This window comes from Electrophorus electricus, chromosome 3 (genome assembly GCF_041902795.1).
Source record: "Electrophorus electricus isolate QZ-2024a chromosome 3, ASM4190279v1, whole genome shotgun sequence".
Lineage (NCBI taxonomy): Eukaryota > Metazoa > Chordata > Actinopteri > Gymnotiformes > Gymnotidae > Electrophorus > Electrophorus electricus.
The window spans coordinates 15185713-15200678 of NC_137499.1; positions in this window are offsets into that span (position 1 = coordinate 15185713).

Below are 14966 nucleotides of genomic sequence, written 5' to 3' on the forward strand. Positions count from 1 at the left end.
CCCTGAAAGTGTTTAAGGTGAATACAAAGCTGTTTCATAGTGTGAAAACGGTAAAGAACAGAGTTTCAAAGTAAAGATTCTTCTTATAATGCATTCCCTTTTAGTCTAAAACACAATCCCTTGCCCTGAAACAGTGTTTAAGGTGAATACAAACACGTTTCATAGTGTGAAAAAGGTAAAGAACAGAGTTTCAAAGTAAAGATTCTTCTTATAATGCATTCCCTTTTAGTCTAAAACACAGTCTTGCCCTGAAACAGTGTTTAAGGTGAATACAAAGCTGTTTCATAGTGTGAAAAAGGTAAAGAACAGAGTTTCAAAGTAAAGTTTCTTCTTATAATGCATTCCCTTTTAGTCTAAAACACAATCTCTTGCCCTGAAACAGTGTTTAAGGTGAATACAAAGCTGTTTCATAGTGTGAAAACGGTAAAGAACAGAGTTTCAAAGTAAAGATTCTTCTTATAATGCATTCCCTTTTAGTCGAAAACACAATCCCTTGCCCTGAAACAGTGTTTAAGGTGAATACAAAGACGTTTCATAGTGTGAAAAAGGTAAAGAACAGAGTTTCAAAGTAAAGATTCTTCTTATAATGCATTCCCTTTTAGTCTAAAACACAATCTCTTGCCCTGAAAGTGTTTAAGGTGAATACAAAGCTGTTTCATAGTGTGAAAACGGTAAAGAACAGAGTTTCAAAGTAAAGATTCTTCTTATAATGCATTCCCTTTTAGTCTAAAACACAATCCCTTGCCCTGAAACAGTGTTTAAGGTGAATACAAAGACGTTTCATAGTGTGAAAAAGGTAAAGAACAGAGTTTCAAAGTAAAGATTCTTCTTATAATGCATTCCCTTTTAGTCGAAAACACAATCCCTTGCCCTGAAACAGTGTTTAAGGTGAATACAAAGACGTTTCATAGTGTGAAAAAGGTAAAGAACAGAGTTTCAAAGTAAAGATTCTTCTTATAATGCATTCCCTTTTAGTCTAAAACACAATCCCTTGCCCTGAAACAGTGTTTAAGGTGAATACAAAGACGTTTCATAGTGTGAAAACGGTAAAGAACAGAGTTTCAAAGTAAAGATTCTTCTTATAATGCATTCCCTTTTAGTCTAAAACACAATCTCTTGCCCTGAAACAGTGTTTAAGGTGAATACAAAGCTGTTTCATAGTGTGAAAAAGGTAAAGAACAGAGTTTCAAAGTAAAGATTCTTCTTATAATGCATTCCCTTTTAGTCTAAAACACAGTCTTGCCCTGATACAGTGTTTAAGGTGAATACAAAGCTGTTTCATAGTGTGAAAAAGGTAAAGAACAGAGTTTCAAAGTAAAGTTTCTTCTTATAATGCATTCCCTTTTAGTCTAAAACACAATCTCTTGCCCTGAAACAGTGTTTAAGGTGAATACAAAGCTGTTTCATAGTGTGAAAACGGTAAAGAACAGAGTTTCAAAGTAAAGATTCTTCTTATAATGCATTCCCTTTTAGTCTAAAACACAATCCCTTGCCCTGAAACAGTGTTTAAGGTGAATACAAAGACGTTTCATAGTGTGAAAAAGGTAAAGAACAGAGTTTCAAAGTAAAGATTCTTCTTATAATGCATTCCCTTTTAGTCTAAAACACAATCCCTTACCCTGAAACAGTGTTTAAGGTGAATACAAAGACGTTTCATAGTGTGAAAAAGGTAAAGAACAGAGTTTCAAAGTAAAGATTCTTCTTATAATGCATTCCCTTTTAGTCTAAAACACAATCCCTTGCCCTGAAACAGTGTTTAAGGTGAATACAAAGACGTTTCATAGCGTGAAAAAGGTAAAGAACAGAGTTTCAAAGTAAAGATTCTTCTTATAATGCATTCCCTTTTAGTCTAAAACACAATCTCTTGCCCTGAAAGTGTTTAAGGTGAATACAAAGCTGTTTCATAGTGTGAAAAAGGTAAAGAACAGAGTTTCAAAGTAAAGATTCTTCTTATAATGCATTCCCTTTTAGTCTAAAACACAATGCCTTGCCCTGAAACAGTGTTTAAGGTGAATACAAAGACGTTTCATAGTGTGAAAAAGGTAAAGAACAGAGTTTCAAAGTAAAAATTCTTCTTATAATGCATTCCCTTTTAGTCTAAAACACAATCTCTTGCCCTGAAACAGTGTTTAAGGTGAATACAAAGCTGTTTCATAGTTTGAAAAAGGTAAAGAACAGAGTTTCAAAGTAAAGATTCTTCTTATAATGCATTCCCTTTTAGTCTAAAACACAATCTCTTGCCCTGAAACAGTGTTTAAGTTGAATACAAAGCTGTTTCATAGTGTGAAAAAGGTAAAGAACAGAGTTTCAAAGTAAAGATTCTTCTTATAATGCATTCCCTTTTAGTCTAAAACACAATCCCTTGCCCTGAAACAGTGTTTAAGGTGAATACAAAGACGTTTCATAGTGTGAAAACGGTAAAGAACAGAGTTTCAAAGTAAAGATTCTTCTTATAATGCATTCCCTTTTAGTCTAAAACACAATCCCTTGCCCTGAAACAGTGTTTAAGGTGAATACAAAGACGTTTCATAGTGTGAAAAAGGTAAAGAACAGAGTTTCAAAGTAAAGATTCTTCTTATAATGCATTCCCTTTTAGTCTAAAACACAGTCTTGCCCTGAAACAGTGTTTAAGGTGAATACAAAGCTGTTTCATAGTTTGAAAAAGGTAAAGAACAGAGTTTCAAAGTAAAGATTCTTCTTATAATGCATTCCCTTTTAGTCTAAAACACAATCTCTTGCCCTGAAACAGTGTTTAAGTTGAATACAAAGCTGTTTCATAGTGTGAAAAAGGTAAAGAACAGAGTTTCAAAGTAAAGATTCTTCTTATAATGCATTCCCTTTTAGTCTAAAACACAATCCCTTGCCCTGAAACAGTGTTTAAGGTGAATACAAAGACGTTTCATAGTGTGAAAAAGGTAAAGAACAGAGTTTCAAAGTAAAGATTCTTCTTATAATGCATTCCCTTTTAGTCTAAAACACAATCTCTTGCCCTGAAAGTGTTTAAGGTGAATACAAAGCTGTTTCATAGTGTGAAAACGGTAAAGAACAGAGTTTCAAAGTAAAGATTCTTCTTATAATGCATTCCCTTTTAGTCTAAAACACAATCTCTTGCCCTGAAAGTGTTTAAGGTGAATACAAAGCTGTTTCATAGTGTGAAAACGGTAAAGAACAGAGTTTCAAAGTAAAGATTCTTCTTATAATGCATTCCCTTTTAGTCTAAAACACAAACCCTTGCCCTGAAACAGTGTTTAAGGTGAATACAAAGCTGTTTCATAGTGTGAAAAAGGTAAAGAACAGAGTTTCAAAGTAAAGATTCTTCTTATAATGCATTCCCTTTTAGTCTAAAACACAATCCCTTGCCCTGAAACAGTGTTTAAGGTGAATACAAAGACGTTTCATAGCGTGAAAAAGGTAAAGAACAGAGTTTCAAAGTAAAGATTCTTCTTATAATGCATTCCCTTTTAGTCTAAAACACAATCTCTTGCCCTGAAAGTGTTTAAGGTGAATACAAAGCTGTTTCATAGTGTGAAAACGGTAAAGAACAGAGTTTCAAAGTAAAGATTCTTCTTATAATGCATTCCCTTTTAGTCTAAAACACAATGCCTTGCCCTGAAACAGTGTTTAAGGTGAATAAAAAGACGTTTCATAGTGTGAAAAAGGTAAAGAACAGAGTTTCAAAGTAAAAATTCTTCTTATAATGCATTCCCTTTTAGTCTAAAACACAATCTCTTGCCCTGAAACAGTGTTTAAGGTGAATACAAAGCTGTTTCATAGTTTGAAAAAGGTAAAGAACAGAGTTTCAAAGTAAAGATTCTTCTTATAATGCATTCCCTTTTAGTCTAAAACACAATCTCTTGCCCTGAAACAGTGTTTAAGTTGAATACAAAGCTGTTTCATAGTGTGAAAAAGGTAAAGAACAGAGTTTCAAAGTAAAGATTCTTCTTATAATGCATTCCCTTTTAGTCTAAAACACAATCCCTTGCCCTGAAACAGTGTTTAAGGTGAATACAAAGACGTTTCATAGTGTGAAAACGGTAAAGAACAGAGTTTCAAAGTAAAGATTCTTCTTATAATGCATTCCCTTTTAGTCTAAAACACAATCCCTTGCCCTGAAACAGTGTTTAAGGTGAATACAAAGACGTTTCATAGTGTGAAAAAGGTAAAGAACAGAGTTTCAAAGTAAAGATTCTTCTTATAATGCATTCCCTTTTAGTCTAAAACACAATCTCTTGCCCTGAAACAGTGTTTAAGTTGAATACAAAGCTGTTTCATAGTGTGAAAAAGGTAAAGAACAGAGTTTCAAAGTAAAGATTCTTCTTATAATGCATTCCCTTTTAGTCTAAAACACAATCCCTTGCCCTGAAACAGTGTTTAAGGTGAATACAAAGACGTTTCATAGTGTGAAAAAGGTAAAGAACAGAGTTTCAAAGTAAAGATTCTTCTTATAATGCATTCCCTTTTAGTCTAAAACACAATCTCTTGCCCTGAAAGTGTTTAAGGTGAATACAAAGCTGTTTCATAGTGTGAAAACGGTAAAGAACAGAGTTTCAAAGTAAAGATTCTTCTTATAATGCATTCCCTTTTAGTCTAAAACACAATCTCTTGCCCTGAAAGTGTTTAAGGTGAATACAAAGCTGTTTCATAGTGTGAAAACGGTAAAGAACAGAGTTTCAAAGTAAAGATTCTTCTTATAATGCATTCCCTTTTAGTCTAAAACACAAACCCTTGCCCTGAAACAGTGTTTAAGGTGAATACAAAGCTGTTTCATAGTGTGAAAAAGGTAAAGAACAGAGTTTCAAAGTAAAGATTCTTCTTATAATGCATTCCCTTTTAGTCTAAAACACAAACCCTTGCCCTGAAACAGTGTTTAAGGTGAATACAAAGCTGTTTCATAGTGTGAAAACGGTAAAGAACAGAGTTTCAAAGTAAAGATTCTTCTTATAATGCATTCCCTTTTAGTCTAAAACACAATGTCTTGCCCTGAAACAGTGTTTAAGGTGAATACAAAGCTGTTTCATAGTGTGAAAAAGGTAAAGAACAGAGTTTCAAAGTAAAGATTCTTCTTATAATGCATTCCCTTTTAGTCTAAAACACAATCTCTTGCCCTGAAACAGTGTTTAAGGTGAATACAAAGCTGTTTCATAGTGTGAAAACGGTAAAGAACAGAGTTTCAAAGTAAAGATTCTTCTTATAATGCATTCCCTTTTAGTCTAAAACACAATCTCTTGCCCTTAAACAGTGTTTAAGGTGAATACAAAGCTGTTTCATAGTGTGAGAAAGGTAAAGAACAGAGTTTCAAAGTAAAGATTCTTCTTATAATGCATTCCCTTTTAGTCTAAAACACAATCTCTTGCCCTGAAACAGTGTTTAAGGTGAATACAAAGCTGTTTCATAGTGTGAAAAAGGTAAAGAACAGAGTTTCAAAGTAAAGATTCTTCTTATAATGCATTCCCTTTTAGTCTAAAACAAAATGTCTTGCCCTGAAACAGTGTTTAAGGTGAATACAAAGCTGTTTCATAGTGTGAAAAAGGTAAAGAACAGAGTTTCAAAGTAAAGATTCTTCTTATAATGCATTCCCTTTTAGTCTAAAACACAATCTCTTGCCCTGAAAAAGTGTTTAAGCTATTCAATTTGGTTAAAAACAAGATGTCTTGCTCTGAAACAGTGTATAAGCTGATTACAATGCATAGAAGCCCTGTTTCTTTGTGGTTAGAGGTGTAGAAACAGAGTTGCAATTGCTTTAAATTGTCATATAACAAACAACTTGTTTCACCCCTGTATAAACTCGTGTCACTTGAAATATGTGTTTTCTTAGGATATTGTAAGTTATTCAGTTTGGTTAAAACCAATATTTCTTGCCCTGAAACTATGTATGAGCCAATTATAATGCGTGGAAACGTTGCCTCCTTGTGGTTAGAGGTGTAAAAACAGAGTTGCAATTACTTTCAAGGGTCAAACTAGAACCATGTTAAAACAACTTGTTTCTCCCCTGTATAAACTCTTTTCACTTGAAATATGTGTTTTCTTAGGATATTGTAAGTTGTTCAGTTTGGTTAAAAACAATATTTCTTGCTCTGAAACAGTGTTTAAGATGAATACAAAGCTGTTTCATAGTGTTAAAAAGGTAAAGAACAGAGTTTCAAAGTAAAGATTCTTCTTAGAATGCATTCCCTTTTAGTCTAAAACACAATGTCTTGCCCTGAAACAGTGTTTAAGGTGAATACAAAGCTGTTTCATAGTGTGAAAAAGGTAAAGAACAGAGTTTCAAAGTAAAGATTCTTCTTATAATGCATTCCCTTTTAGTCTAAAACACAATCCCTTGACCTGAAACAGTGTTTAAGGTGAATACAAAGCTGTTTCATAGTGTGAAAAAGGTAAAGAACAGAGTTTCAAAGTAAAGATTCTTCTTATAATGCATTCCCTTTTAGTCTAAAACACAATGTCTTGCCCTGAAACAGTGTTTAAGGTGAATACAAAGCTGTTTCATAGTGTGAAAAAGGTAAAGAACAGAGTTTCAAAGTAAAGATTCTTCTTATAATGCAGTCTCTTTTTGTCTAAAACACAATCTCTTGCCCTGAAACAGTGTTTAAGTTGAATATAAAGCTGTTTCATAGTGTTAAAAAGGTAAAGAACAGAGTTTCTAAGTAAAGATTCTTCTTATAATGCATTCCCTTTTAGTCTAAAACACAATCTCTTGCCCTGAAACAGTGTTTAAGGTGAATACAAAGCTGTTTCATAGTGTGAAAAAGGTAAAGAACAGAGTTTCAAAGTAAAGATTCTTCTTATAATGCATTCCCTTTTAGTCTAAAACACAATGTCTTGCCCTGAAACAGTGTTTAAGGTGAATACAAAGCTGTTTCATAGTGTGAAAAAGGTAAAGAACAGAGTTTCAAAGTAAAGATTCTTCTTATAATGCATTCCCTTTTAGTCTAAAACACAATCTCTTGCCCTGAAACAGTGTTTAAGGTGAATACAAAGCTGTTTCATAGTGTGAAAACGGTAAAGAACAGATTTTCAAAGTAAAGATTCTTCTTATAATGCATTCCCTTTTAGTCTAAAACACAATGTCTTGCCCTGAAACAGTGTTTAAGGTGAATACAAAGCTGTTTCATAGTGTGAAAAAGGTAAAGAACAGAGTTTCAAAGTAAAGATTCTTCTTATAATGCATTCCCTTTTAGTCTAAAACACAATCTCTTGCCCTGAAACAGTGTTTAAGCTATTCAATTTGGTTAAAAACAAGATGTCTTGCTCTGAAACAGTGTATAAGCTGATTACAATGCATAGAAGCCCTGTTTCTTTGTGGTTAGAGGTGTAGAAACAGAGTTGCAATTGCTTTAAATTGTCATATAACAAACAACTTGTTTCACCCCTGTATAAACTCGTGTCACTTGAAATATGTGTTTTCTTAGGATATTGTAAGTTATTCAGTTTGGTTAAAACCAATATTTCTTGCTCTGAAACTATGTATGAGCCAATTATAATGCGTGGAAACGTTGCCTCCTTGTGGTTAGAGGTGTAAAAACAGAGTTGCAATTACTTTCAAGGGTCAAACTAGAACCATGTTAAAACAACTTGTTTCTCCCCTGTATAAACTCTTTTCACTTGAAATATGTGTTTTCTTAGGATATTGTAAGTTGTTCAGTTTGGTTAAAAACAATATTTCTTGCTCTGAAACAGTGTTTAAGGTGAATACAAAGCTGTTTCATAGTGTTAAAAAGGTAAAGAACAGAGTTTCAAAGTAAAGATTCTTCTTATAATGCATTCCCTTTTAGTCTAAAACACAATGTCTTGCCCTGAAACAGTGTTTAAGTTGAATACAAAGCTGTTTCATAGTGTGAAAAAGGTAAAGAACAGAGTTTCAAAGTAAAGATTCTTCTTATAATGCATTCCCTTTTAGTCTAAAACACAATCCCTTGACCTGAAACAGTGTTTAAGGTGAATACAAAGCTGTTTCATAGTGTGAAAAAGGTAAAGAACAGAGTTTCAAAGTAAAGATTCTTCTTATAATGCATTCCCTTTTAGTCTAAAACACAATGTCTTGCCCTGAAACAGTGTTTAAGGTGAATACAAAGCTGTTTCATAGTGTGAAAAAGGTAAAGAACAGAGTTTCAAAGTAAAGATTCTTCTTATAATGCAGTCTCTTTTTGTCTAAAACACAATCTCTTGCCCTGAAACAGTGTTTAAGTTGAATATAAAGCTGTTTCATAGTGTTAAAAAGGTAAAGAACAGAGTTTCTAAGTAAAGATTCTTCTTATAATGCATTCCCTTTTAGTCTAAAACACAATCTCTTGCCCTGAAACAGTGTTTAAGGTGAATACAAAGCTGTTTCATAGTGTGAAAAAGGTAAAGAACAGAGTTTCAAAGTAAAGATTCTTCTTATAATGCATTCCCTTTTAGTCTAAAACACAATGTCTTGCCCTGAAACAGTGTTTAAGGTGAATACAAAGCTGTTTCATAGTGTGAAAAAGGTAAAGAACAGAGTTTCAAAGTAAAGATTCTTCTTATAATGCATTCCCTTTTAGTCTAAAACACAATCTCTTGCCCTGAAACAGTGTTTAAGGTGAATACAAAGCTGTTTCATAGTGTGAAAACGGTAAAGAACAGATTTTCAAAGTAAAGATTCTTCTTATAATGCATTCCCTTTTAGTCTAAAACACAATGTCTTGCCCTGAAACAGTGTTTAAGGTGAATACAAAGCTGTTTCATAGTGTGAAAAAGGTAAAGAACAGAGTTTCAAAGTAAAGATTCTTCTTATAATGCATTCCCTTTTAGTCTAAAACACAATCTCTTGCCCTGAAACAGTGTTTAAGCTATTCAATTTGGTTAAAAACAAGATGTCTTGCTCTGAAACAGTGTATAAGCTGATTACAATGCATAGAAGCCCTGTTTCTTTGTGGTTAGAGGTGTAGAAACAGAGTTGCAATTGCTTTAAATTGTCATATAACAAACAACTTGTTTCACCCCTGTATAAACTCGTGTCACTTGAAATATGTGTTTTCTTAGGATATTGTAAGTTATTCAGTTTGGTTAAAACCAATATTTCTTGCTCTGAAACTATGTATGAGCCAATTATAATGCGTGGAAACGTTGCCTCCTTGTGGTTAGAGGTGTAAAAACAGAGTTGCAATTACTTTCAAGGGTCAAACTAGAACCATGTTAAAACAACTTGTTTCTCCCCTGTATAAACTCTTTTCACTTGAAATATGTGTTTTCTTAGGATATTGTAAGTTGTTCAGTTTGGTTAAAAACAATATTTCTTGCTCTGAAACAGTGTTTAAGGTGAATACAAAGCTGTTTCATAGTGTTAAAAAGGTAAAGAACAGAGTTTCAAAGTAAAGATTCTTCTTATAATGCATTCCCTTTTAGTCTAAAACACAATGTCTTGCCCTGAAACAGTGTTTAAGTTGAATACAAAGCTGTTTCATAGTGTGAAAAAGGTAAAGAACAGAGTTTCAAAGTAAAGATTCTTCTTATAATGCATTCCCTTTTAGTCTAAAACACAATCCCTTGACCTGAAACAGTGTTTAAGGTGAATACAAAGCTGTTTCATAGTGTGAAAAAGGTAAAGAACAGAGTTTCAAAGTAAAGATTCTTCTTATAATGCATTCCCTTTTAGTCTAAAACACAATGTCTTGCCCTGAAACAGTGTTTAAGGTGAATACAAAGCTGTTTCATAGTGTGAAAAAGGTAAAGAACAGAGTTTCAAAGTAAAGATTCTTCTTATAATGCAGTCTCTTTTTGTCTAAAACACAATCTCTTGCCCTGAAACAGTGTTTAAGTTGAATATAAAGCTGTTTCATAGTGTTAAAAAGGTAAAGAACAGAGTTTCTAAGTAAAGATTCTTCTTATAATGCATTCCCTTTTAGTCTAAAACACAATCTCTTGCCCTGAAACAGTGTTTAAGGTGAATACAAAGCTGTTTCATAGTGTGAAAAAGGTAAAGAACAGAGTTTCAAAGTTAAGATTCTTCTTATAATGCATTCCCTTTTAGTCTAAAACACAATGTCTTGCCCTGAAACAGTGTTTAAGGTGAATACAAAGCTGTTTCATAGTGTGAAAAAGGTAAAGAACAGAGTTTCAAAGTAAAGATTCTTCTTATAATGCATTCCCTTTTAGTCTAAAACACAATCTCTTGCCCTGAAACAGTGTTTAAGGTGAATACAAAGCTGTTTCATAGTGTGAAAACGGTAAAGAACAGATTTTCAAAGTAAAGATTCTTCTTATAATGCATTCCCTTTTAGTCTAAAACACAATCTCTTGCCCTGAAACAGTGTTTAAGGTGAATACAAAGCTGTTTCATAGTGTGAAAAAGGTAAAGAACAGAGTTTCAAAGTAAAGATTCTTCTTATAATGCATTCCCTTTTAGTCTAAAACACAATCTCTTGCCCTGAAACAGTGTTTAAGGTGAATACAAAGCTGTTTCATAGTGTGAAAAAGGTAAAGAACAGAGTTTCAAAGTAAAGATTCTTCTTATAATGCATTCCCTTTTAGTCTAAAACAAAATGGCTTGCCCTGAAACAGTGTTTAAGGTGAATACAAAGCTGTTTCATAGTGTGAAAAAGGTAAAGAACAGAGTTTCAAAGTAAAGATTCTTCTTATAATGCATTCCCTTTTAGTCTAAAACACAATCTCTTGCCCTGAAAAAGTGTTTAAGCTATTCAATTTGGTTAAAAACAAGATGTCTTGCTCTGAAACAGTGTATAAGCTGATTACAATGCATAGAAGCCCTGTTTCTTTGTGGTTAGAGGTGTAGAAACAGAGTTGCAATTGCTTTAAATTGTCATATAACAAACAACTTGTTTCACCCCTGTATAAACTCGTGTCACTTGAAATATGTGTTTTCTTAGGATATTGTAAGTTATTCAGTTTGGTTAAAACCAATATTTCTTGCTCTGAAACTATGTATGAGCCAATTATAATGCGTGGAAACGTTGCCTCCTTGTGGTTAGAGGTGTAAAAACAGAGTTGCAATTACTTTCAAGGGTCAAACTAGAACCATGTTAAAACAACTTGTTTCTCCCCTGTATAAACTCTTTTCACTTGAAATATGTGTTTTCTTACGATATTGTAAGTTGTTCAGTTTGGTTAAAAACAATATTTCTTGCTCTGAAACAGTGTTTAAGGTGAATACAAAGCTGTTTCATAGTGTGAAAACGGTAAAGAACAGAGTTTCAAAGTAAAGATTCTTCTTATAATGCATTCCCTTTTAGTCTAAAACACAATGTCTTGCCCTGAAACAGTGTTTAAGGTGAATACAAAGCTGTTTCATAGTGTGAAAAAGGTAAAGAACAGAGTTTCAAAGTAAAGATTCTTCTTATAATGCATTCCCTTTTAGTCTAAAACACAATCCCTTGACCTGAAACAGTGTTTAAGGTGAATACAAAGCTGTTTCATAGTGTGAAAACGGTAAAGAACAGAGTTTCAAAGTAAAGATTCTTCTTATAATGCATTCCCTTTTAGTCTAAAACACAATGTCTTGCCCTGAAACAGTGTTTAAGGTGAATACAAAGCTGTTTCATAGTGTGAAAAAGGTAAAGAACAGAGTTTCAAAGTAAAGATTCTTCTTATAATGCATTCCCTTTTAGTCTAAAACACAATCTCTTGCCCTGAAACAGTGTTTAAGGTGAATACAAAGCTGTTTCATAGTGTGAAAAAGGTAAAGAACAGAGTTTCAAAGTAAAGATTCTTCTTATAATGCATTCCCTTTTAGTCTAAAACACAATCTCTTGCCCTGAAACAGTGTTTAAGGTGAATACAAAGCTGTTTCATAGTGTGAAAACGGTAAAGAACAGAGTTTCAAAGTAAAGATTCTTCTTATAATGCATTCCCTTTTAGTCTAAAACACAATCTCTTGCCCTTAAACAGTGTTTAAGGTGAATACAAAGCTGTTTCATAGTGTGAGAAAGGTAACGAACAGAGTTTCAAAGTAAAGATTCTTCTTATAATGCATTCCCTTTTAGTCTAAAACACAATCTCTTGCCCTGAAACAGTGTTTAAGGTGAATACAAAGCTGTTTCATAGTGTGAAAAAGGTAAAGAACAGAGTTTCAAAGTAAAGATTCTTCTTATAATGCATTCCCTTTTAGTCTAAAACAAAATGTCTTGCCCTGAAACAGTGTTTAAGGTGAATACAAAGCTGTTTCATAGTGTGAAAAAGGTAAAGAACAGAGTTTCAAAGTAAAGATTCTTCTTATAATGCATTCCCTTTTAGTCTAAAACACAATCTCTTGCCCTGAAACAGTGTTTAAGGTGAATACAAAGCTGTTTCATAGTGTGAAAAAGGTAAAGAACAGAGTTTCAAAGTAAAGATTCTTCTTATAATGCATTCCCTTTGAGTCTAAAACAAAATGGCTTGCCCTGAAACAGTGTTTAAGGTGAATACAAAGCTGTTTCATAGTGTGAAAAAGGTAAAGAACAGAGTTTCAAAGTAAAGATTCTTCTTATAATGCATTCCCTTTTAGTCTAAAACACAATCTCTTGCCCTGAAAAAGTGTTTAAGCTATTCAATTTGGTTAAAAACAAGATGTCTTGCTCTGAAACAGTGTATAAGCTGATTACAATGCATAGAAGCCCTGTTTCTTTGTGGTTAGAGGTGTAGAAACAGAGTTGCAATTGCTTTAAATTGTCATATAACAAACAACTTGTTTCACCCCTGTATAAACTCGTGTCACTTGAAATATGTGTTTTCTTAGGATATTGTAAGTTATTCAGTTTGGTTAAAACCAATATTTCTTGCTCTGAAACTATGTATGAGCCAATTATAATGCGTGGAAACGTTGCCTCCTTGTGGTTAGAGGTGTAAAAACAGAGTTGCAATTACTTTCAAGGGTCAAACTAGAACCATGTTAAAACAACTTGTTTCTCCCCTGTATAAACTCTTTTCACTTGAAATATGTGTTTTCTTAGGATATTGTAAGTTGTTCAGTTTGGTTAAAAACAATATTTCTTGCTCTGAAACAGTGTTTAAGATGAATACAAAGCTGTTTCATAGTGTTAAAAAGGTAAAGAACAGAGTTTCAAAGTAAAGATTCTTCTTATAATGCATTCCCTTTTAGTCTAAAACACAATGTCTTGCCCTGAAACAGTGTTTAAGTTGAATACAAAGCTGTTTCATAGTGTGAAAAAGGTAAAGAACAGAGTTTCAAAGTAAAGATTCTTCTTATAATGCATTCCCTTTTAGTCTAAAACACAATCCCTTGACCTGAAACAGTGTTTAAGGTGAATACAAAGCTGTTTCATAGTGTGAAAAAGGTAAAGAACAGAGTTTCAAAGTAAAGATTCTTCTTATAATGCATTCCCTTTTAGTCTAAAACACAATGTCTTGCCCTGAAACAGTGTTTAAGGTGAATACAAAGCTGTTTCATAGTGTGAAAAAGGTAAAGAACAGAGTTTCAAAGTAAAGATTCTTCTTATAATGCAGTCTCTTTTTGTCTAAAACACAATCTCTTGCCCTGAAACAGTGTTTAAGTTGAATATAAAGCTGTTTCATAGTGTTAAAAAGGTAAAGAACAGAGTTTCTAAGTAAAGATTCTTCTTATAATGCATTCCCTTTTAGTCTAAAACACAATCTCTTGCCCTGAAACAGTGTTTAAGGTGAATACAAAGCTGTTTCATAGTGTGAAAAAGGTAAAGAACAGAGTTTCAAAGTTAAGATTCTTCTTATAATGCATTCCCTTTTAGTCTAAAACACAATGTCTTGCCCTGAAACAGTGTTTAAGGTGAATACAAAGCTGTTTCATAGTGTGAAAAAGGTAAAGAACAGAGTTTCAAAGTAAAGATTCTTCTTATAATGCATTCCCTTTTAGTCTAAAACACAATCTCTTGCCCTGAAACAGTGTTTAAGGTGAATACAAAGCTGTTTCATAGTGTGAAAACGGTAAAGAACAGATTTTCAAAGTAAAGATTCTTCTTATAATGCATTCCCTTTTAGTCTAAAACACAATCTCTTGCCCTGAAACAGTGTTTAAGGTGAATACAAAGCTGTTTCATAGTGTGAAAAAGGTAAAGAACAGAGTTTCAAAGTAAAGATTCTTCTTATAATGCATTCCCTTTTAGTCTAAAACACAATCTCTTGCCCTGAAACAGTGTTTAAGGTGAATACAAAGCTGTTTCATAGTGTGAAAAAGGTAAAGAACAGAGTTTCAAAGTAAAGATTCTTCTTATAATGCATTCCCTTTTAGTCTAAAACAAAATGGCTTGCCCTGAAACAGTGTTTAAGGTGAATACAAAGCTGTTTCATAGTGTGAAAAAGGTAAAGAACAGAGTTTCAAAGTAAAGATTCTTCTTATAATGCATTCCCTTTTAGTCTAAAACACAATCTCTTGCCCTGAAAAAGTGTTTAAGCTATTCAATTTGGTTAAAAACAAGATGTCTTGCTCTGAAACAGTGTATAAGCTGATTACAATGCATAGAAGCCCTGTTTCTTTGTGGTTAGAGGTGTAGAAACAGAGTTGCAATTGCTTTAAATTGTCATATAACAAACAACTTGTTTCACCCCTGTATAAACTCGTGTCACTTGAAATATGTGTTTTCTTAGGATATTGTAAGTTATTCAGTTTGGTTAAAACCAATATTTCTTGCTCTGAAACTATGTATGAGCCAATTATAATGCGTGGAAACGTTGCCTCCTTGTGGTTAGAGGTGTAAAAACAGAGTTGCAATTACTTTCAAGGGTCAAACTAGAACCATGTTAAAACAACTTGTTTCTCCCCTGTATAAACTCTTTTCACTTGAAATATGTGTTTTCTTACGATATTGTAAGTTGTTCAGTTTGGTTAAAAACAATATTTCTTGCTCTGAAACAGTGTTTAAGGTGAATACAAAGCTGTTTCATAGTGTGAAAACGGTAAAGAACAGAGTTTCAAAGTAAAGATTCTTCTTATAATGCATTCCCTTTTAGTCTAAAACACAATGTCTTGCCCTGAAACAGTGTTTAAGGTGAATACAAAGCTGTTTCATAGTGTGAAA